Source organism: Neoarius graeffei, chromosome 24 (assembly GCF_027579695.1).
Source record: "Neoarius graeffei isolate fNeoGra1 chromosome 24, fNeoGra1.pri, whole genome shotgun sequence".
Lineage (NCBI taxonomy): Eukaryota > Metazoa > Chordata > Actinopteri > Siluriformes > Ariidae > Neoarius > Neoarius graeffei.
The window spans coordinates 3,301-29,169 of NC_083592.1; positions in this window are offsets into that span (position 1 = coordinate 3,301).

The following is a 25,869-nucleotide window of genomic DNA, read 5'->3' on the forward strand; positions in this document are numbered from 1 at the left end:
AACCGAGTCCCTAGCACCTTCCTGTCCCGAGATACACCCGAAGGTGAAAGGTCAGAAAAAAAGTGTAAAAATATTCGTGAAAAATTACCCGAATGTCCGTGCGGCTTCAAAATCGTCACACGCCCTAACTCTGGGTCCGCGATCGTGGCCGAGGCGTCCGCTGAACCTAGGCCCAAAAAAATCGACCGTTTTTGGAGGGAAAATGAAATTCCAACCGGCAAGTCTAAGCAATGGCGTCGGGTTTGGACTCGTTCAGGAAATCGAGTCCAAAGTCCTAACCGAGTGATTTCCAGAGCCATTTCACCCACTTGAAAGTCAGAAAAGTAATTTCTGATGGGCTATTGTGTTTCAGCATCCCATATAAGCCCTGGGAGTGGGGGAAAAAAAATAAAAATTTTTGGAAGATTTTAGGCCCACGGTGTCGAGTAAGGGTATTAGGCCTTTGACATAGGGGCTGGCCACGAGGCCTATTTTTTTTTTTTTTCAAAAATCCATTAAATATGGTTACCCTGAGCCTCACACATCCTTTTTTTGTACACATACAACTTTCAGCCTGCAAAAGGGCTCGCTCTGAAGTGAAGGAGTTACAATTACGGCTTTAGGCAAATAGACTTGATTTCCGGAACGAGTCCTAACCTAACTCATTGCTTAGACATTGCCGGTTGGAATTTCATTTTCCCTCCAAAAACGGTCAATTTTTTTGGGCCTAGGTTTCGCGGACGCCTCGGCCACGATCGGGGACCCCGAGTTAGGGCTTGCTAAGGTTTTGAAGCCGCGGGGAGATTCGGGTAATTTTTCACGAATATTTTTACACTTTTTTTCTGACCTTTCACCTTTGGGCGTATCTCGGGACAGGAAGGTGCTAGAGACTCGGTTCTGAGTCAGGCGCGCTCAGCGCCCTCGATTTAGGGGGGGTAGACTCGATTCCGGGTCAATAGCACCTTTTCCTGATTTTTTTGTGAATATTTCCAACTATTTTTACGAGGCCTTTGGCCGAGTGCGTTTTGGGCCGCCGTTCCGGACAGGAAGGTCGTACGGACGTCAGACGAGTACCCGCAGTTACGTCTCGCTTCGGGCTATCGCCCGAAAGGGGCGCGAGACCCTAGCCCGAAAAGGCTTGCCGTGATTGGACAAAATCTAAATTCCAACAGGTAATGTCTAAGCAATGGAGGCCACAACTCAAGTCCAATCTCCTAACCTAAGTGTGTGGGGGATGGGCAGTAGCAGCTGAGAGCTTCTTCTAAGAGCTTTTCTTTGACTGTGACAAGGCCCCGAACTGGATTTTTGGAATTCAGGCTCGATTTTTGGAATTGAGGCTTGATTTTTGGAATTGAGACTCGATTTTTGGAATTGAGGCTTGATTTTTGATATTTTTTATCTCTGGGGCAAGTTCGGGTTGTGACTTGATGTCTGGAACTTGATATCTGGAATTCAGACTTAATACCTTGAACCCATTATGTTTCACACTTGATATCTGGAATTCAGACTTGATATCTGGAACAAATTAGGGTTGGGACTTGATATCTGGAACTGGACACCAAAAAAGCATTTAATTGCAATTCAATAACTTTAATGCACTTCCATATCTTTGATAAAGCCACAATTTAATGCACTTCCATATCTTTAATAAAGCCACACCCCCCAGACTCGATTTTTGGAATTGGGACTAGTTTTTTGGAACTTGCTCCAAACTCAACTCTGATAGGCTGGGGCACCAACCCTGGCCCTAAGGCACACCCCACCCGACTCGGTTTCTGGGTTCCAGACTACTTTTTTGGGACTTGCTCCAAACTCAATTCTGATGTGCGGGCATGTGCCACCAGACCATAAGACACTTCACCACACTCTTTTCTTTGGAAAACAGACAACTTCATCAGGAAAAACCCTTATATCTCACTCCCTGAAAGACATTGGAGGAAACTTACACCACAGGGTCGTACAGACTGGGCTCCTCTATCAAATTCCAGTGCTATTACACTAGGATTAGGGTTAATTCCAAAAATCGAGTCTCAATTCCAAAAATCGAGTCTCAATTCCAAAAATCAAGTCTCAATTCCAAAAATCAAGTCTCAAACTCCTAACCGAGACTTGATATTTGGAATTGAGACTTGATTTTTGGAATTGAGACTCGATTTTTGGAATTGAGACTCGATTTTTGGAATTGAGGCTTGATTTTTGTTATTTTTGATCTCTGGGGCAAAGTAGGGTTGTGACTTGTTGTCTGGAACTTGATATCTGGAATTCAGACTTACTACCTTGAACCCATTAGGTTTCACACTTGATATCTGGAATTCAGACTTGATATGTGGAACAAATTAGGGTTGGGACTTGATATCTGGAACTGGACACCAAGAAAGCATTTTATTGCAATTCAATAACTTTAATGCACTTCCATGTCTTTAATAAAGCCACAATTTAATGCACTTCCATATCTTTAATGAAGCCACACCCTCCAGACTGGATTTTTGGACTTCAGACTACTTTTTTGGAACTTGCTCAAAACTCAATTCTGATAGGCTGGGGCACCAACCCTGGCCCTAAGCCACAGCCCACCCGACTCGGTTTCTGGGTTCCAGACTACTTTTTTGGGACTTGCTCCAAACTCAATTCTGATGTGCTGACATGTGCCACCAGACCATAAGACACTTCACCACAATCTTTTCTTTGGAAAACAGACAACTTCATCAGGAAAAACCGTTATATCTCGCTCCCTGAAAGACATTGGAGGAAACTTTCACCACAGGGTCGTACAGACTGGGCTCCTCTATCAAATTCCAGTGCTATTACACTAGGATTAGGGTTAATTCCAAAAATCAAGTCTCAATTCCAAAAATCGAGTCTCAATTCCAAAAATCAAGTCTCAATTCCAAAAATCAAGTCTCAAACTCCTAACCGAGACTTGATATTTGGAATTGAGACTTGATTTTTGGAATTGAGACTCGATTTTTGGAATTGAGACTTGATTTTTGGAATTGAGACTCGATTTTTGGAATTGAGACTTGATTTTTGGAATTGAGGCTTGATTTTTGTTATTTTTGATCTCTGGGGCAAAGTAGGGTTGTGACTTGATGTCTGGAACTTGATATCTGGAATTCAGACTTAATACCTTGAACCCATTAGGTTTCACACTTGATATCTGGAATTCAGACTTGATATCTGGAACAAATTAGGGTTGGGACTTGATATCTGGAACTGGACACCAAAAAAGCATTTAATTGCAATTCAATAACTTTAATGCACTTCCATGTCTTTAATAAAGCCACAATTTAATGCACTTCAATATCTTTAATGAAGCCACACCATCCTGACTGGATTTTTGGACTTCAGACTACTTTTTTGGAACTTGCTCAAAACTCAATTCTGATAGGCTGGGGCACCAACCCTGGCCCTAAGCCACAGCCCACCCAACTCGGTTTCTGGGTTCCAGACTACTTTTTTGGAACTTGCTCCAACCTCAATTCTGATGTGCTGACATGTGCCACCAGACCATAAGACACTTCACCACACTCTTTTCTTTGGAAAACAGACAACTTCATCAGGAAAAACCCTTATATCTCGCTCCCTGAAAGACATTGGAGGAAACTTTCACCACAGGGTCGTACAGACTGGGCTCCTCTATCAAATTCCAGTGCTATTACACTAGGATTAGGGTTAATTCCAAAAATCGAGTCTCAATTCCAAAAATCGAGTCTCAATTCCAAAAATCAAGTCTCAATTCCAAAAATCAAGTCTCAAACTCCTAACCGAGACTTGATATTTGGAATTGAGACTTGATTTTTGGAATTGAGACTCGATTTTTGGAATTGAGACTCGATTTTTGGAATTGAGGCTTGATTTTTGTTATTTTTGATCTCTGGGGCAAAGTAGGGTTGTGACTTGATGTCTGGAACTTGATATCTGGAATTCAGACTTAATACCTGGAACCCATTAGGTTTCACACTTGATATCTGGAATTCAGACTTGATATCTGGAACAAATTAGGGTTGGGACTTGATATCTGGAACTGGACACCAAAAAAGCATTTTATTGCAATTCAATAACTTTAATGCACTTCCATGTCTTTAATAAAGCCACAATTTAATGCACTTCCATATCTTTAATGAAGCCACACCCTCCAGACTGGATTTTTGGACTTCAGACTACTTTTTTGGAACTTGCTCAAAACTCAATTCTGATAGGCTGGGGCACCAACCCTGGCCCTAAGCCACAGCCCACCCGACTCGGTTTCTGGGTTCCAGACTACTTTTTTGGGACTTGCTCCAAACTCAATTCTGATGTGCTGACATGTGCCACCAGACCATAAGACACTTCACCACACTCTTTTCTTTGGAAAACAGACAACTTCATCAGGAAAAACCCTTATATCTCGCTCCCTGAAAGACATTGGAGGAAACTTTCACCACAGGGTCGTACAGACTGGGCTCCTCTATCAAATTCCAGTGCTATTACACTAGGATTAGGGTTAATTCCAAAAATCGAGTCTCAATTCCAAAAATCGAGTCTCAATTCCAAAAATCAAGTCTCAATTCCAAAAATCAAGTCTCAAACTCCTAACCGAGACTTGATATTTGGAATTGAGACTTGATTTTTGGAATTGAGACTCGATTTTTGGAATTGAGACTTGATTTTTGGAATTGAGGCTTGATTTTTGTTATTTTTGATCTCTGGGGCAAAGTAGGGTTGTGACTTGATGTCTGGAACTTGATATCTGGAATTCAGACTTAATACCTTGAACCCATTAGGTTTCACACTTGATATCTGGAATTCAGACTTGATATCTGGAACAAATTAGGGTTGGGACTTGATATCTGGAACTGGACACCAAAAAAGCATTTTATTGCAATTCAATAACTTTAATGCACTTCCATGTCTTTAATAAAGCCACAATTTAATGCACTTCCATATCTTTAATGAAGCCACACCCTCCTGACTGGATTTTTGGACTTCAGACTACTTTTTTGGAACTTGCTCAAAACTCAATTCTGATAGGCTGGGGCACCAACCCTGGCCCTAAGCCACAGCCCACCCAACTCGGTTTCTGGGTTCCAGACTACTTTTTTGGAACTTGCTCCAACCTCAATTCTGATGTGCTGACATGTGCCACCAGACCATAAGACACTTCACCACACTCTTTTCTTTGGAAAACAGACAACTTCATCAGGAAAAACCCTTATATCTCGCTCCCTGAAAGACATTGGAGGAAACTTTCACCACAGGGTCGTGCAGACTGGGCTCCTCTATCAAATTCCAGTGCTATTACACTAGGATTAGGGTTAATTCCAAAAATCAAGTCTCAATTCCAAAAATCGAGTCTCAATTCCAAAAATCAAGTCTCAATTCCAAATATCAAGTCTCAATTCCAAAAATCGAGTCTCAATTCCAAAAATCAAGTCTCAAACTCCTAACCCTAATCCTAACCGAGACTTGATTTTTGGAATTGAGACTCGATTTTTGGAATTGAGACTTGATTTTTGGAATTGAGACTTGATTTTTGGAATTGAGACTTGATTTTTGGAATTGAGACTTGATTTTTGGAATTGAGGCTTGATTTTTGTTATTTTTGATCTCTGGGGCAAATTAGGGTTGGGACTTGATGTCTGGAACTTGATATCTGGAATTCAGACTTAATACCTTGAACCCATTAGGTTTCACACTTGATATCTGGAATTCAGACTTGATGTCTGGAACAAATTAGGGTTGGGACTTGATATCTGGAACTGGACACCAAAAAAGCATTTTATTGCAATTCAATAACTTTAATGCACTTCCATATCTTTAAAAAAGCCACAGTTTAATGCACTTCCATATCTTTAATAAAGCCACACCCTCCAGACTGGATTTTTGGAATTGTGACTAGTTTTTTGGAACTTGCTCCAAACTCAACTCTGATAGGCTGGGGCACCAACCCTGGCCCTAAGGCACACCCCACCCGACTCGGTTTCTGGGTTCCAGACTACTTTTTTGGGACTTGCTCCAAACTCAATTCTGATGTGCTGACATGTGCCACCAGACCATAAGACACTTCACCACACTCTTTTCTTTGGAAAACAGACAACTTCATCAGGAAAAACCCTTATATCTCGCTCCCTGAAAGACATTGGAGGAAACTTTCACCACAGGGTCGTACAGACTGGGCTCCTCTATCAAATTCCAGTGCTATTACACTAGGATTAGGGTTAATTCCAAAAATCGAGTCTCAATTCCAAAAATCGAGTCTCAATTCCAAAAATCGAGTCTCAATTCCAAAAGTCAAGTCTCAAACTCCTAACCGAGACTTGATTTTTGGAATTGAGACTTGATTTTTGGAATTGAGACTCGATTTTTGGAATTGAGACTTGATTTTTGGAATTGAGGCTTGATTTTTGATATTTTTTATCTCTGGGGCAAATTAGGGTTGTCACTTGATGTCTGGAACTTGATATCTGGAATTCAGACTTAATATCTTGAACCCACTAGGGTTCACACTTGATATCTGGAATTCAGACTTGATATCTGGAGCAAAGTAGGGTTGTGACATGATGTCTGGACCCTGGACACCAAGAAAACATTTTATTGCAATTCAATAACTTTAATGCACTTCCATATCTTTAGTAAGCCAAAAAACCTTTAAAGAAATACAATAACATCAAACATTTCAAAACACACTTTTAATAGAACAGCATGGAACAGAAGGTCATGGGGACACTTTGGGCTTGTTCTCCCACAGCCCTAAATCCTCCTGGGGAAAGTTGTTAGGAGCATGTTTCAGGCCATTTGGAGTGTATCGGTGCCTGTTTTGGAGACATTTAAATTTGATATTGAACTCTTTTAGTTTGAGCCTAGGCTCGTAAGCCCCAACACCACGTCAAGGTAGAGTTCACGTTGGGGTTGTTAACACAATGTGGTTTTGTCTAAGCAATGGGTCGGGTTAGGACTCGTTCCGGAAATCGAGTCCAAAGTCCTAACCGAGTGATTTCCAGAGCCATTTCACCCACTTGAAAGCCAGAAAAGTCATTTCTGATGGGCTATTGTGTTTCAGCATCCCATATAAGCCCTGGGAGTGGGGGGAAAAAAAAAATTTTTTTGGATGAGTTTAGGCCCACGGTGTCGAGTAAAGGTATTAGGCCTTTGACCCATCCGTAGGGTCTGGCAACGAGGCCAATTTTTTTTTTTCAAAAATACGTTAAATATGGTTACCCTGAGCACCATGCATCCTTTTTTGTACACATACAACTTTCAGCCTGCAATAGGGCTCGCTCTGAAGTGAAGGAGTTAGGGTTAGCGGGTTAGGAAAATAGACTTCATTTCCGGAATTAGGCCTATTGACAGTATCCTATACCTGGAACGAGGCCTAACCTTTCAAAAACATTTAACACTACAAGTCCCAGCATTTTTCTGTCTACCTAGAAGACCCACATAGGGGCCGTTTGGCCCGACCGCTTTTCCCTTATGCACTCCTTTTGTTATGGTAATGAGGCTGTTAGTGGCAGTGTGTGGGGGGAGGGGGTCACCCTTCACACACTTCACACTTCAGTGGTGAAGTCATGTTGGCTGCTTCTGTGAGAATGAGGAATAAAAACACATTCTATTCTAAAATGTGAACATGTGACTGTCCCATGTGACCATAACATTTATCCCCATGGCAATTAATCAATTGAACAAGATATGGGAGATACATACTTAAAACTACACTTTAATGTACAAATGATTCCTTTTAACATTTCTAGCATTGATTGATGCCTCTGACCAGTGGTCTGTATTTATTTACACGTTTTGCTATTTATTGTGTTGTGATGGGTTTTTTTATTGTATGTGTTTTTTGTCACTCTGCTGTGCTGTAAGACAAATTGCCTTTTTTAAGGACATTAAAGCTTTCAACTCAAGTCAAGACGAGTCATAACGACTCATGTGACTGCAACCAGACAATTGTTTGATGGATAAATACCTCAGTGCACATGGACTATCGCTTCAGTTCCCTCAAGAATTTTGTGGTGAAAGAAGCTCCTCTCCAAGGAACGAAGATGCAGAGATTCAACAGGCATTGGAAATGATCCTGGATGGAGCAAACCCTTGCGACAAGTTCAAGTGGCTCCAGCCGTGTGCCACTATCAGCCACATTTCCATAACAAAATGAGTGTCCAGAGGGGGGACTTGAGGCCAATTGGCCCTCTTGTGGGTTTTCTAGGTAAAAAGGCCAAATGGCCCCTCTCTGGGAAAAAAATCATGTCTCCAAAATAGGTAAGGTTAGCGGGTTAGGGAAATAGACTTGATTTCCGGAATTAGGCCTATTGACAGTATCCTATACCCGGAACGAGGCCTAACCTTTCACAAAAACATTTTTTTAAAAATCATGTCTCCAAAATAGGTAGACTCCAAATGGGCTGAAACCTGCTCCTAACACCTTCCCCTGGGAAGTTTTTTGGCAAGTGGGACTTGGGCAAATTTTCACTACCGGCCTTCCATTGAAATGAATGGGTTAGGGTTTGTTTTTGAATAACTCTGAAACTAAAGGTCCTACGGCTTCGCGGATGCGTCGGCCACGATCGGGGACCGCGACTTAGTGTGTGCGACGATTTTGAAGCCGCGGGGACATTCGGGTAATTTTTCACGAATATTTTTACACTTTTTTTCTGACCTGTGACCTTTGGGTGTATCTCAGGACAGGAAGGTGCTAGAGACTCGGTTCCGAGTCAGGCGCGCTCGGCGCCCTCGATTTAGGGGGGGTAGACTTGATTCTGGGTCAATAGCACCTTTTCCTGATTTTTTTGTGAATATTTCCAACAATTTTTACGAGGCCTTTTGCCGAGTGCGTTTCGGGCCGCCGTTCCGGACAGGAAGGTCGTACGGACGTCAGACGAGTATCCCCCGTTTCGTCTCGCTTAGGGCTATCTACCGATAGGGGCGCGAGGCCCTAGCCCGAAAAGGCGGGCCGTGATTGGACGAAATCAAAATTCCAACCGGCAAGTCTAAGCAATGGGGTCGGGTTAGGACTCGTTCCGGAAATCAAGTCCAAAGTCCTAACCGAGTGATTTCCAGAGTCATTTCCCCCACTTGAAAGTCAGAAAAGTCATTTCTGATGGGCTATTGTGTTTCACCATCCCATATAAGCCCTGGGAGTGGGGAAAAAATAAAAATAAAAATTGGATGATTTTAGGCCCACGGTGTCGAGTAAGGGTATTAGGCCTTGGACGTAGGGTCTGGCGACGAGGCCGATTTTTTTTTTTCAAAAATCCATTAAATATGGTTACCCTGAGCCCCACGCATCCTCTTTGTACACATACACCTTTCAGCCTGCAAAAGGGCTGGCTCTGAAGTGAAGGAGTCAGGGTTAGCGGGTTAGGGAAATAGACTTCATTTCCGGAATTAGGCCTATTGACAGTATCCTATACCCGGAACGAGGCCTAACCTTTCAAAAACATTTTTTTAAAAATCATGTTGCAGTTGCAAAGAGAATTTACTACTAACGCAAACTTTACAGCACATCAGGGAAAAAAGGACAAAAAAGGCTACCGGTAAACCCACTGAACTTTTTTATATGCAAACGCTGCGCTCGCAGTAATCCGTGGGCATGACAAATGTTTGTTCCTTACCTGTGATTGGTTTAAACTTTCTTTCTCAGTGGCGTGTAGTAAAATATCTTCAGTTAAAGTGAACAAACTGCCTGTGAAAGGGCTAATGGTTAAAATGGTTCTTACTTTACAACTGGTTTTCTGTTCAGTTATATTTGTTCAGCAACATATTACCTGAATGATTACAAATTGTTAAAATATACTTAATTTACCTTATACATAAATATTTATATATTGTTGCCTAATTAACTTGGGTTTTGTTATAGAAAAACAAGCATTTATTCATACATGCTTTGTTGTAGAAAAACAGGCATTTATTCATACATTTATTTTATGTTTGTATGTTTAAAGGTTTTTAACCTTCTAGCTTCTACTTCTGATTCTGGTTCTATGTTTTGTTCTGGGAAAACCCACTACTACCACAATTATACTATAACGTCAGTTCCACTGAAAACCAATAAAATACAAGACGAGTGGAATGCTGTGTCCGAGTCCTTCCCTTTCAAGTGTGGGAAACCCTGATGCTCACATACACTTGACAGACCCTGTGTTTGACTTACATCTCTGTTGTTGTTGTGAAAAGTAGTGTGGGGGAAGGGCATCAGCAGCAGAGAGCTTCTGTGTGGGTGGGGAGGGGCAATAGCAGCAGAGAGCTTCTTCTAAGAGCATTTCTTTGACAAGACCCAGACTGGATTTTCCAAAAAAACACCTTGGCGGCGTGGCTTAGGGTCCTAAGGCGTGTCCCAGCACGTCAAAATTGAGTTTGGACCAGGATAGGACATTGGACTTCAATACCAGAATTAGGCCTATTGACAGTATCCTATACCCGGAACGAGGCCTAACCGTTCAAAAACATTTTAAAAAAAAATCATGTATCCAAAATAGGTAGACTCCAAATGGGCTGAAACGTGCTCCTAACATCTTCCCCCGGGAAGTTCTTTGGCAAGTGGGACTTGGGAAGTTTTCACGACTGGCCTTCCATTGAAATGAATGGGTTAGTGTTTGTTTTTGAATAACTCTGAAACTAAAGGACCTATGGCTTCGCGGACACCTCAGCCACGATCGGGGACCCCGAGTTAGGGTGTGTGACGATTTTGAAGCAGCGGGGACATTCGGGTTATTTTTCACGAATATTTTTACACTTTTTTTCTGACCTGTGACCTTTGGGTGTATCTCAGGACAGGAAGGTGCTAGAGACTCGGTTCAAAGTCAGGCGCGCTCAGTGCCCTCGATTTAGGGGGGGTAGACTCGATTCCGGGTCAATACCACCTTTTCCTGATTTTTTTGTGAATATTTCCAACTATTTTTACGAGGCCTTTGGCCGAGTGCGTTTCGGGCCGCCGTTCCGGACAGGAAGGTCGTACGGACGTCAGACGAGTATCCCCCGTATCGTCTCGCTTAGGGCTATCTACCGATAGGGGCGCGAGGCCCTAGCCCGAAAAGGCGGGCCGTGATCGGACGAAATCAAAATTCCAACCGGCAAGTCTAAGCGATGGGGTCGGGTTAGGACTCGTTCCGGAAATCAAGTCCAAAGTCCTAACCGAGTGATTTCCAGAGTCATTTCCCCCACTTGAAAGTCAGAAAAGTCATTTCTGATGGGCTATTGTGTTTCACCATCCCATATAAGCCCTGGGAGTGGGGGGAAAAAAAATAAAAAATTTTGGATGATTTTAGGCCCATGGTGTCGAGTAAGGGTATTAGGCCTTGGACGTAGGGTCTGGCGACGAGGCCGATTTTTTTTTTTTTCAAAAATCCGTTAAATATGGTTACCCTGAGCCCCACGCATCCTCTTTGTACACATACAACTTTCAGCCTGCAAAAGGGCTTGCTCTGAAGTGAAGGAGTCAGGGTTAGCGGGTTAGGGAAATAGACTTCATTTCCGGAATTAGGCCTATTGACAGTATCCTATTCCCGGAACGAGGCCTAACCTTTCAAATACATTTTTTAAAAATCATGTATCCAAAATAGGTAGACTCCAAATGGGCTGAAACATGCTCCTAATACCTTCCCCTGGGAAGTTCTTTGGCAAGTGGGACTTGGGAGGTTTTCACTACCGGCCTTCCATTGAAATGAACGGGTTAGTGTTTGTTTTTGAATAACTCTGAAACTAAAGGTCCTACGGCTTCGCGGACACCTCAGCCACGATCGGGGACCCCGAGTTAGGGTGTGTGACGAATCTGAAACCGCGGGGACATTCGGGTAATTTTTCACGAATATTTTTACACTTTTTTTCTGACCTGTGAGCTTTGGGCGTATCTCGGGACAGGAAGGTGCTAGACACTCGGTTCCGAGTCAGGCGCGCTCGGCGCCCTCGATTTAGGGGGGGTAGACCAGATTCCGGGTCGATGGCACCTCTTCCTGATTTTTTTGTGAATATTTCTGACTATTTTTACGAGGCCTTCGGCCTAGTGCGTTTCGGGCCGCCGTTCCGGACGGGAAGGTCGTACGGACGTCGGACGAGTATCCCCCGTTCCGTCTCGCTCGGGGCTATCTACCGATGGGGGCGCGAGGCCCTAGCCCGAAAAGGCGGTCCGTGATTGGACGAAATCAAAATTCCAACCGGCAAGTCTAAGCGATGGGGTCGGGTTAGGACTCGTTCCGGAAATCAAGTCCAAAGTCCTAACCGAGTGATTTCCAGAGCCATTTCACCCACTTGAAAGTCAGAAAAGTCATTTCTGATAGGCTATTGTGTTTCAGCATCCCATATAAGCCCTGGGAGTGGGGGGAAAAAAAATAAAAAATTTTGGATGATTTTAGGCCCACGGTGTCGAGTAAGGGTATTAGGCCTTGGACGTAGGGTCTGGCGACGAGGCCGATTTTTTTTTTCAAAAATCCGTTAAATACGGTTACCCTGAGCCCCACGCATCCTCTTTGTACACATACAACTGTCAGCCTGCAAAAGGGCTCACTCTGAAGTGAAGGAATCAGTGTTAGCGGGTTAGGGAAATAGACTTCATTTCCGGAACGAATCCTAACCTAACTCATTGCTTAGACATTGCCGGTTGGAATTTCATTTTCCCTCCAAAAACGGTCGATTTTTTTGGGCCTGGGTTTTGCGCCTTTGGGTATCGGTAGAGAGCGGGGTCTGTGCGGCCCTACGGTAAAAGTTTTCTCGGGTGTCTTTCGTGGACCGAGTTATGGGCCTTTTTTGGAATGATTTTGAATTGAATTTTGAAATGAATGGGTTAGGGTTTGTTTTCGAATAACTCTGAAACTAAAGGTCCTACGGCTTCGCGGATGTGTCGGCCACGATCGGGGACCCCGATTTAGGGTGCACGACGATTTTGAAGCCGCCGGGACGTTCGGGTAATTTTTCACGAATATTTTTACACTTTTTTTCCGACCTTTCACCTTCGGGCGTATCTCGGGATGGGAAGGCGCTAGAGACTCGGTTCCAAGTCAGGCGCACTCGGCGCCCTCGATTTAGGGGGGGTAGACTCGATTCCGGGTCGACGGCACCTCTTCCTGATTTTTTTGTGAATATTTCCGACTATTTTTACGAGGCCTTCGGCCTAGTGCGTTTCGGGCCGCCGTTCCGGACGGGAAGGTCGTACGGACGTCGGACGAGCATCCCCCGTTTCGTCTCGCTCGGGGCTATCTACCGACGGGGGCGCGAGGCCCTAGGCCGAAAAGGCGGGCCGCGATCGGACGAAATCGAAATTCCAACCTGCAAGTCTAAGCGATGGGGTCGGGTTAGGACTCGTTCCGGAAATCGAGTCCAAAGTCCTAACCGAGTGATTTCCAGAGCCGTTTCCCCCACTTGAAAAATAATTTCTGACATCGACCCGTGCGGCTCGATCGGACTCGGTGCGCTATTACGTTGCACGACCCCTTTTTCCCCATTCATTTATATGGGCTTCTTTGGAGATACGTGAGATCTCGCCAGCAGATGGAGGCAAAACACAAGCGATAATACTCTGCCTCTCGACTTCAGTTCCACAGGGAATCTTGGTGTGATTTTCTGGGGTCTCCTCACAGGGCCTGGCTAAGCGCGCTGCATCACTCTCGCGATTTCCCACAGGGGAATTGTCTAGTTATTATTATTCTTATTCTTCTTATTATTTTTTTTTCAAAAATCCATTAAATACGGTTGCCCTGAGCCCCACGCATCCTTTTTTGTAGACATACAACTTTCAGCCTGCAAAAGGGCTCGCTCTGAAGTGAAGGAGTGAGGGTTAGCGGGTTAGGGAAATAGACTTCGTTTCCTTGAATTAGGCCTATTTACTGTATCCTATACCCGGAACGAGGCCTAACCTTTCACAAAAACATTTTTTAAAAAATCATGTCTCCAAAATATGTGCCAAACGCCTCCAAATGGGCTGAAACGTGCTCCTAACACCTTCCCCTGGGAAGTTTTTTGGCAAGTGGGACTTGGCCGTTTCACCCACTTGAAAGTCAGAAAAGTCATTTCTGATGGGATATTGTGTTTCAGCATCCCATATAAGCCCTGGGAGTGAGGGAAAAAAAAAATAAAAGGGTTTCATTTCATCCAAAATCATTTTGGATGATTTTAGGCCCACGGTGTCGAGTAAGGGTATTAGGCCTTGGACGTAGGGTCTGGCGACGAGGCCGATTTTTTTTTTTCAAAAATCCGTTAAATACGGTTACCCTGAGCCCCCACGCATCCTCTTTTCCAACTGTTTTTACGGGCCTTCGGCCTAGGACGTTTCGGGACGCCGTTCCGGACAGGAAGGTCGGACGGAGGTCGGACGAGTATCCCCCGATTCATCTCGCTCGGGGCTATCTACCGATACCGCGTTTGTTACGGTTCGACCCCGTTTTAGGGGCGAGACGGTCGGACTTGATTTTTGGAACTCGGACTAGTTTTTTGGAACTCGTTCCCGGTTTCCCAAAAAAACGCTTCGGGGGAGTCGCCCGTGGTCCGGGGGCACGTCCCGTCGTATCGGAATCGAGTTTCGAGCGATATTTCAAAAAAGCGGTCTCGGATCCGGATGTCGGGTCGGGGGGGCGTGGCCTAGGGTCCGGGGGCGTGTCCCAGCCTATCAGAATCGAGTTTGGGGCGAGTTCCAAAAAACCAGTCCCAATTCCAAAAATCGAGTCCGGGGGGCGTGGCCTAGGGTCGGGGGGCGTGTCCCAGCCAATCAGAATCGAGTTTGGGGCAAGTTCCAAAAATCTAGTCCCAATTCCAAAAATCGAGTCCGGGGGGCGTGGCCTAGGGTCGGGGGGCGTGTCCCAGCCAATCAGAATTGAGTTTGGGGCAAGTTCCAAAAAACCAGTCCCAATTCCAAAAATCGAGTCCGGGGGGCGTGGCCTAGGGTCGGGGGGCGTGTCCCAGCCAATCAGAATCCAGTTTGGGGCAAGTTCCAAAAAACTAGTCCCAATTCCAAAAATCGAGTCCGGGGGGCGTGGCCTAGGGTCGGGGGGCGTGTCCCAGCCAATCAGAATCAGGTTTGGGGCAAGTTCCAAAAAACTAGTCCCAATTCCAAAAATCAAGTCTGGGGGGCGTGGCCTAGGGTCCCGGGGGGGTCCGCAGCCAATCAGAATCGAGTTTGGGGCAAGTTCCAAAAAACTAGTCTGGAGTCCAGAAAACAAGTCTCTAGTGTTAGAGCGCCACCTAGAGTCCAATATGCCCTCGGCCTAGCCGACTAAGCTAAGCTATCCCAATTCCACAAACTGTGTTTTTGGATTCCAACTTGCCATTACCGATGAATGGTCGCAGTCTGTCGTGACCGGTCGCGACGAAAAAATTCCAACTCCACAGTCCCCGCAATGGGGCCGGTTCCACAAATCAAGTCTATTTGCCTAACCCTAACCCTAACCCTAACCCTAATTAGGAAAATGAAGGAGAATAGACTCTTAAGGCGGAATTCGATTCCACAAATCAAGTCCGAAATTTCAGAAAGCTATTAAATGATAATCCTGCGGCATAGGTCGCTTTTTGGGATTGTGTAGAAGGTTATTACAGATTTTTTGACACCTTTGAAATAAATTTTCGATCTTCTTATGATTTTATACCGCAATAAAACCCCTTAAGCCTAATTACCACTAATTATTGTTGCAATATACTACCCTGTCACAGGGTGGCCGTTGTAAAAACTAGGTTTATGGATTCCGGACTACTTTTTTGGAACTTGCTCCAATAGGCTGGGACACCCCCCTGGACGCTAGGCCACGCCCCCCCAGACTTGATTTTTGGAATTGGGACTAGTTTTTTGGAACTTGCCCCAAACTTAATTCTGATAGGCTGGGACACACCCCTAGACCCTAGGCCACGCCCCCCCAGACTTGATTTTTGGAATTGGGACTAGTTTTTTGGAACTTGCCCCAAACTTAATTCTGATAGGCTGGGACACACCCCTAGACCCTAGGCCACGCCCCCCAGACTCGATTTTTGGAATTGGGACTAGTTTTTGGGAACTTGCCCCAAACTTAATTCTGATAGGCTGGGACACACCCCTGGACCCTAGGCCACGCCCCCCAGACTCGATTTATGGATCCGAGCCTACTTTTCTGGAAATCGCTCGAAACTTAATTCCGATATGCCGGCACGTGCCCCCGGACCCCAGGCCACTCCCCCAAAGTGTTTTTTGGGAAACCGGGACCGAGTTCCAAAAAACTAGTCCGAGTTCCAAAAATCAAGTCCGACCGTCTCGCACCTAAAACGGGGTCGAATTGTAACAAATGCTGTATCGGTAGATAGCCCTAAGCGAGACGAAAAGGGGGATACTTGTCTGACGTCCGTACGACTTTCCTGTCCCGAACGGCGGCCCGAAACGCACTCGGAAAAAGGCCTCATAAAAATTGTTGGAAATATTCACAAAAAATCAGGAAAAGGTGCTATTGACTCGCAATTGAGGCTACCCCCCCCTAAATCGCGGGCGTTGAGCGCGCCTGACTTGGAACCGAGTCCCTAGCACCTTCCTGTCCCGAGATACACCCGAAGGTGAAAGGTCAGAAAAAAAGTGTAAAAATATTCGTGAAAAATTACCCGAATGTCCGTGCGGCTTCAAAATCGTCACACGCCCTAACTCTGGGTCCGCGATCGTGGCCGAGGCGTCCGCTGAACCTAGGCCCAAAAAAATCGACCGTTTTTGGAGGGAAAATGAAATTCCAACCGGCAAGTCTAAGCAATGGCGTCGGGTTTGGACTCGTTCAGGAAATCGAGTCCAAAGTCCTAACCGAGTGATTTCCAGAGCCATTTCACCCACTTGAAAGTCAGAAAAGTAATTTCTGATGGGCTATTGTGTTTCAGCATCCCATATAAGCCCTGGGAGTGGGGGAAAAAAAATAAAAATTTTTGGAAGATTTTAGGCCCACGGTGTCGAGTAAGGGTATTAGGCCTTTGACATAGGGGCTGGCCACGAGGCCTATTTTTTTTTTTTTTCAAAAATCCATTAAATATGGTTACCCTGAGCCTCACACATCCTTTTTTTGTACACATACAACTTTCAGCCTGCAAAAGGGCTCGCTCTGAAGTGAAGGAGTTACAATTACGGCTTTAGGCAAATAGACTTGATTTCCGGAACGAGTCCTAACCTAACTCATTGCTTAGACATTGCCGGTTGGAATTTCATTTTCCCTCCAAAAACGGTCAATTTTTTTGGGCCTAGGTTTCGCGGACGCCTCGGCCACGATCGGGGAACCCGAGTTAGGGCTTGCTAAGGTTTTGAAGCCGCGGGGAGATTCGGGTAATTTTTCACGAATATTTTTACACTTTTTTTCTGACCTTTCACCTTTGGGCGTATCTCGGGACAGGAAGGTGCTAGAGACTCGGTTCTGAGTCAGGCGCGCTCAGCGCCCTCGATTTAGGGGGGGTAGACTCGATTCCGGGTCAATAGCACCTTTTCCTGATTTTTTTGTGAATATTTCCAACTATTTTTACGAGGCCTTTGGCCGAGTGCGTTTTGGGCCGCCGTTCCGGACAGGAAGGTCGTACGGACGTCAGACGAGTACCCGCAGTTACGTCTCGCTTCGGGCTATCGCCCGAAAGGGGCGCGAGACCCTAGCCCGAAAAGGCTTGCCGTGATTGGACAAAATCTAAATTCCAACAGGTAATGTCTAAGCAATGGAGGCCACAACTCAAGTCCAATCTCCTAACCTAAGTGTGTGGGGGATGGGCAGTAGCAGCTGAGAGCTTCTTCTAAGAGCTTTTCTTTGACTGTGACAAGGCCCCGAACTGGATTTTTGGAATTCAGGCTCGATTTTTGGAATTGAGGCTTGATTTTTGGAATTGAGACTCGATTTTTGGAATTGAGGCTTGATTTTTGATATTTTTTTTCTCTGGGGCAAGTTCGGGTTGTGACTTGATGTCTGGAACTTGATATCTGGAATTCAGACTTAATACCTTGAACCCATTATGTTTCACACTTGATATCTGGAATTCAGACTTGATATCTGGAACAAATTAGGGTTGGGACTTGATATCTGGAACTGGACACCAAAAAAGCATTTAATTGCAATTCAATAACTTTAATGCACTTCCATATCTTTGATAAAGCCACAATTTAATGCACTTCCATATCTTTAATAAAGCCACACCCCCCAGACTCGATTTTTGGAATTGGGACTAGTTTTTTGGAACTTGCTCCAAACTCAACTCTGATAGGCTGGGGCACCAACCCTGGCCCTAAGGCACACCCCACCCGACTCGGTTTCTGGGTTCCAGACTACTTTTTTGGGACTTGCTCCAAACTCAATTCTGATGTGCGGGCATGTGCCACCAGACCATAAGACACTTCACCACACTCTTTTCTTTGGAAAACAGACAACTTCATCAGGAAAAACCCTTATATCTCGCTCCCTGAAAGACATTGGAGGAAACTTACACCACAGGGTCGTACAGACTGGGCTCCTCTATCAAATTCCAGTGCTATTACACTAGGATTAGGGTTAATTCCAAAAATCGAGTCTCAATTCCAAAAATCGAGTCTCAATTCCAAAAATCAAGTCTCAATTCCAAAAATCAAGTCTCAAACTCCTAACCGAGACTTGATATTTGGAATTGAGACTTGATTTTTGGAATTGAGACTCGATTTTTGGAATTGAGACTCGATTTTTGGAATTGAGGCTTGATTTTTGTTATTTTTGATCTCTGGGGCAAAGTAGGGTTGTGACTTGTTGTCTGGAACTTGATATCTGGAATTCAGACTTACTACCTTGAACCCATTAGGTTTCACACTTGATATCTGGAATTCAGACTTGATATGTGGAACAAATTAGGGTTGGGACTTGATATCTGGAACTGGACACCAAGAAAGCATTTTATTGCAATTCAATAACTTTAATGCACTTCCATGTCTTTAATAAAGCCACAATTTAATGCACTTCCATATCTTTAATGAAGCCACACCCTCCAGACTGGATTTTTGGACTTCAGACTACTTTTTTGGAACTTGCTCAAAACTCAATTCTGATAGGCTGGGGCACCAACCCTGGCCCTAAGCCACAGCCCACCCGACTCGGTTTCTGGGTTCCAGACTACTTTTTTGGGACTTGCTCCAAACTCAATTCTGATGTGCTGACATGTGCCACCAGACCATAAGACACTTCACCACAATCTTTTCTTTGGAAAACAGACAACTTCATCAGGAAAAACCCTTATATCTCGCTCCCTGAAAGACATTGGAGGAAACTTTCACCACAGGGTCGTACAGACTGGGCTCCTCTATCAAATTCCAGTGCTATTACACTAGGATTAGGGTTAATTCCAAAAATCGAGTCTCAATTCCAAAAATCGAGTCTCAATTCCAAAAATCAAGTCTCAATTCCAAAAATCAAGTCTCAAACTCCTAACCGAGACTTGATATTTGGAATTGAGACTTGATTTTTGGAATTGAGACTCGATTTTTGGAATTGAGACTCGATTTTTGGAATTGAGGCTTGATTTTTGTTATTTTTGATCTCTGGGGCAAAGTAGGGTTGTGACTTGATGTCTGGAACTTGATATCTGGAATTCAGACTTAATACCTTGAACCCATTAGGTTTCACACTTGATATCTGGAATTCAGACTTGATATCTGGAACAAATTAGGGTTGGGACTTGATATCTGGAACTGGACACCAAAAAAGCATTTTATTGCAATTCAATAACTTTAATGCACTTCCATGTCTTTAATAAAGCCACAATTTAATGCACTTCCATATCTTTAATGAAGCCACACCCTCCAGACTGGATTTTTGGACTTCAGACTACTTTTTTGGAACTTGCTCAAAACTCAATTCTGATAGGCTGGGTAACCAACCCTGGCCCTAAGCCACAGCCCACCCGACTCGGTTTCTGGTTTCCAGACTACTTTTTTGGGACTTGCTCCAAACTCAATTCTGATGTGCTGACATGTGCCACCAGACCATAAGACACTTCACCACACTCTTTTCTTTGGAAAACAGACAACTTCATCAGGAAAAACCCTTATATCTCGCTCCCTGAAAGACATTGGAGGAAACTTTCACCACAGGGTCGTACAGACTGGGCTCCTCTATCAAATTCCAGTGCTATTACACTAGGATTAGGGTTAATTCCAAAAATCGAGTCTCAGTTCCAAAAATCGAGTCTCAATTCCAAAAATCAAGTCTCAATTCCAAAAATCAAGTCTCAAACTCCTAACCGAGACTTGATATTTGGAATTGAGACTTGATTTTTGGAACTGAGACTCGATTTTTGGAATTGAGACTTGATTTTTGGAATTGAGACTCGATTTTTGGAATTGAGACTTGATTTTTGGAATTGAGGCTTGATTTTTGTTATTTTTGATCTCTGGGGCAAAGTAGGGTTGTGACTTGATGTCTGGAACTTGATATCTGGAATTCAGACTTAATACCTTGAACCCATTAGGTTTCACACTTGATATCTGGAATTCAGACTTGATATCTGGAACAAATTAGGGTTGGGACTTGATATCTGGAACTGGACACCAAAAAAGCATTTTATTGCAATTCAATAACTTTAATGCACTTCCATGTCTTTAATAAAGCCACAATTTAATGCACTTCAATATCTTTAATGAAGCCACACCATCCTGACTGGATTTTTGGACTTCAGACTACTTTTTTGGAACTTGCTCAAAACTCAATTCTGATAGGCTGGGGCACCAACCCTGGCCCTAAGCCACAGCCCACCCGACTCGGTTTCTGGGTTCCAGACCACTTTTTTGGAACTTGCTCCAACCTCAATTCTGATGTGCTGACATGTGCCACCAGACCATAAGACACTTCACCACACTCTTTTCTTTGGAAAACAGACAACTTCATCAGGAAAAACCCTTATATCTCGCTCCCTGAAAGACATTGGAGGAAACTTTCACCACAGGGTCGTACAGACTGGGCTCCTCTATCAAATTCCAGTGCTATTACACTAGGATTAGGGTTAATTCCAAAAATCGAGTCTCAATTCCAAAAATCGAGTCTCAATTCCAAAAATCAAGTCTCAATTCCAAAAATCAAGTCTCAAACTCCTAACCGAGACTTGATATTTGGAATTGAGACTTGATTTTTGGAATTGAGACTCGATTTTTGGAATTGAGACTCGATTTTTGGAATTGAGGCTTGATTTTTGTTATTTTTGATCTCTGGGGCAAAGTAGGGTTGTGACTTGATGTATGGAACTTGATATCTGGAATTCAGACTTAATACCTTGAACCCATTAGGTTTCACACTTGATATCTGGAATTCAGACTTGATATCTGGAACAAATTAGGGTTGGGACTTGATATCTGGAACTGGACACCAAAAAAGCATTTTATTGCAATTCAATAACTTTAATGCACTTCCATGTCTTTAATAAAGCCACAATTTAATGCACTTCCATATCTTTAATGAAGCCACACCCTCCAGACTGGATTTTTGGACTTCAGACTACTTTTTTGGAACTTGCTCAAAACTCAATTCTGATAGGCTGGGGCACCAACCCTGGCCCTAAGCCACAGCCCACCCGACTCGGTTTCTGGGTTCCAGACTACTTTTTTGGGACTTGCTCCAAACTCAATTCTGATGTGCTGACATGTGCCACCAGACCATAAGACACTTCACCACACTCTTTTCTTTGGAAAACAGACAACTTCATCAGGAAAAACCCTTATATCTCGCTCCCTGAAAGACATTGGAGGAAACTTTCACCACAGGGTCGTACAGACTGGGCTCCTCTATCAAATTCCAGTGCTATTACACTAGGATTAGGGTTAATTCCAAAAATCGAGTCTCAATTCCAAAAATCGAGTCTCAATTCCAAAAATCAAGTCTCAATTCCAAAAATCAAGTCTCAAACTCCTAACCGAGACTTGATATTTGGAATTGAGACTTGATTTTTGGAATTGAGACTCGATTTTTGGAATTGAGACTTGATTTTTGGAATTGAGGCTTGATTTTTGTTATTTTTGATCTCTGGGGCAAAGTAGGGTTGTGACTTGATGTCTGGAACTTGATATCTGGAATTCAGACTTAATACCTTGAACCCATTAGGTTTCACACTTGATATCTGGAATTCAGACTTGATATCTGGAACAAATTAGGGTTGGGACTTGATATCTGGAACTGGACACCAAAAAAGCATTTTATTGCAATTCAATAACTTTAATGCACTTCCATGTCTTTAATAAAGCCACAATTTAATGCACTTCCATATCTTTAATGAAGCCACACCCTCCTGACTGGATTTTTGGACTTCAGACTACTTTTTTGGAACTTGCTCAAAACTCAATTCTGATAGGCTGGGGCACCAACCCTGGCCCTAAGCCACAGCCCACCCAACTCGGTTTCTGGGTTCCAGACTACTTTTTTGGAACTTGCTCCAACCTCAATTCTGATGTGCTGACATGTGCCACCAGACCATAAGACACTTCACCACACTCTTTTCTTTGGAAAACAGACAACTTCATCAGGAAAAACCCTTATATCTCGCTCCCTGAAAGACATTGGAGGAAACTTTCACCACAGGGTCGTGCAGACTGGGCTCCTCTATCAAATTCCAGTGCTATTACACTAGGATTAGGGTTAATTCCAAAAATCAAGTCTCAATTCCAAAAATCGAGTCTCAATTCCAAAAATCAAGTCTCAATTCCAAATATCAAGTCTCAATTCCAAAAATCGAGTCTCAATTCCAAAAATCAAGTCTCAAACTCCTAACCCTAATCCTAACCGAGACTTGATTTTTGGAATTGAGACTCGATTTTTGGAATTGAGACTTGATTTTTGGAATTGAGACTTGATTTTTGGAATTGAGACTTGATTTTTGGAATTGAGACTTGATTTTTGGAATTGAGGCTTGATTTTTGTTATTTTTGATCTCTGGGGCAAATTAGGGTTGGGACTTGATGTCTGGAACTTGATATCTGGAATTCAGACTTAATACCTTGAACCCATTAGGTTTCACACTTGATATCTGGAATTCAGACTTGATGTCTGGAACAAATTAGGGTTGGGACTTGATATCTGGAACTGGACACCAAAAAAGCATTTTATTGCAATTCAATAACTTTAATGCACTTCCATATCTTTAAAAAAGCCACAGTTTAATGCACTTCCATATCTTTAATAAAGCCACACCCTCCAGACTGGATTTTTGGAATTGTGACTAGTTTTTTGGAACTTGCTCCAAACTCAACTCTGATAGGCTGGGGCACCAACCCTGGCCCTAAGGCACACCCCACCCGACTCGGTTTCTGGGTTCCAGACTACTTTTTTGGGACTTGCTCCAAACTCAATTCTGATGTGCTGACATGTGCCACCAGACCATAAGACACTTCACCACACTCTTTTCTTTGGAAAACAGACAACTTCATCAGGAAAAACCCTTATATCTCGCTCCCTGAAAGACATTGGAGGAAACTTTCACCACAGGGTCGTACAGACTGGGCTCCTCTATCAAATTCCAGTGCTATTACACTAGGATTAGGGTTAATTCCAAAAATCGAGTCTCAATTCCAAAAATCGAGTCTCAATTCCAAAAATCGAGTCTCAATTCCAAAAGTCAAGTCTCAAACTCCTAACCGAGACTTGATTTTTGGAATTGAGACTTGATTTTTGGAATTGAGACTCGATTTTTGGAATTGAGACTTGATTTTTGGAATTGAGGCTTGATTTTTGATATTTTTTATCTCTGGGGCAAATTAGGGTTGTCACTTGATGTCTGGAACTTGATATCTGGAATTCAGACTTAATATCTTGAACCCACTAGGGTTCACACTTGATATCTGGAATTCAGACTTGATATCTGGAGCAAAGTAGGGTTGTGACATGATGTCTGGACCCTGGACACCAAGAAAACATTTTATTGCAATTCAATAACTTTAATGCACTTCCATATCTTTAGTAAGCCAAAAAACCTTTAAAGAAATACAATAACATCAAACATTTCAAAACACACTTTTAATAGAACAGCATGGAACAGAAGGTCATGGGGACACTTTGGGCTTGTTCTCCCACAGCCCTAAATCCTCCTGGGGAAAGTTGTTAGGAGCATGTTTCAGGCCATTTGGAGTGTATCGGTGCCTGTTTTGGAGACATTTAAATTTGATATTGAACTCTTTTAGTTTGAGCCTAGGCTCGTAAGCCCCAACACCACGTCAAGGTAGAGTTCACGTTGGGGTTGTTAACACAATGTGGTTTTGTCTAAGCAATGGGTCGGGTTAGGACTCGTTCCGGAAATCGAGTCCAAAGTCCTAACCGAGTGATTTCCAGAGCCATTTCACCCACTTGAAAGCCAGAAAAGTCATTTCTGATGGGCTATTGTGTTTCAGCATCCCATATAAGCCCTGGGAGTGGGGGGAAAAAAAATATTTTTTTGGATGAGTTTAGGCCCACGGTGTCGAGTAAAGGTATTAGGCCTTTGACCCATCCGTAGGGTCTGGCAACGAGGCCAATTTTTTTTTTTCAAAAATACGTTAAATATGGTTACCCTGAGCACCATGCATCCTTTTTTGTACACATACAACTTTCAGCCTGCAATAGGGCTCGCTCTGAAGTGAAGGAGTTAGGGTTAGCGGGTTAGGAAAATAGACTTCATTTCCGGAATTAGGCCTATTGACAGTATCCTATACCTGGAACGAGGCCTAACCTTTCAAAAACATTTAACACTACAAGTCCCAGCATTTTTCTGTCTACCTAGAAGACCCACATAGGGGCCGTTTGGCCCGACCGCTTTTCCCTTATGCACTCCTTTTGTTATGGTAATGAGGCTGTTAGTGGCAGTGTGTGGGGGGAGGGGGTCACCCTTCACACACTTCACACTTCAGTGGTGAAGTCATGTTGGCTGCTTCTGTGAGAATGAGGAATAAAAACACATTCTATTCTAAAATGTGAACATGTGACTGTCCCATGTGACCATAACATTTATCCCCATGGCAATTAATCAATTGAACAAGATATGGGAGATACATACTTAAAACTACACTTTAATGTACAAATGATTCCTTTTAACATTTCTAGCATTGATTGATGCCTCTGACCAGTGGTCTGTATTTATTTACACGTTTTGCTATTTATTGTGTTGTGATGGGTTTTTTTATTGTATGTGTTTTTTGTCACTCTGCTGTGCTGTAAGACAAATTGCCTTTTTTAAGGACATTAAAGCTTTCAACTCAAGTCAAGACGAGTCATAACGACTCATGTGACTGCAACCAGACAATTGTTTGATGGATAAATACCTCAGTGCACATGGACTATCGCTTCAGTTCCCTCAAGAATTTTGTGGTGAAAGAAGCTCCTCTCCAAGGAACGAAGATGCAGAGATTCAACAGGCATTGGAAATGATCCTGGATGGAGCAAACCCTTGCGACAAGTTCAAGTGGCTCCAGCCGTGTGCCACTATCAGCCACATTTCCATAACAAAATGAGTGTCCAGAGGGGGGACTTGAGGCCAATTGGCCCTCTTGTGGGTTTTCTAGGTAAAAAGGCCAAATGGCCCCTCTCTGGGAAAAAAATCATGTCTCCAAAATAGGTAAGGTTAGCGGGTTAGGGAAATAGACTTGATTTCCGGAATTAGGCCTATTGACAGTATCCTATACCCGGAACGAGGCCTAACCTTTCACAAAAACATTTTTTTAAAAATCATGTCTCCAAAATAGGTAGACTCCAAATGGGCTGAAACCTGCTCCTAACACCTTCCCCTGGGAAGTTTTTTGGCAAGTGGGACTTGGGCAAATTTTCACTACCGGCCTTCCATTGAAATGAATGGGTTAGGGTTTGTTTTTGAATAACTCTGAAACTAAAGGTCCTACGGCTTCGCGGATGCGTCGGCCACGATCGGGGACCACGACTTAGTGTGTGCGACGATTTTGAAGCCGCGGGGACATTCGGGTAATTTTTCACGAATATTTTTACACTTTTTTTCTGACCTGTGACCTTTGGGTGTATCTCAGGACAGGAAGGT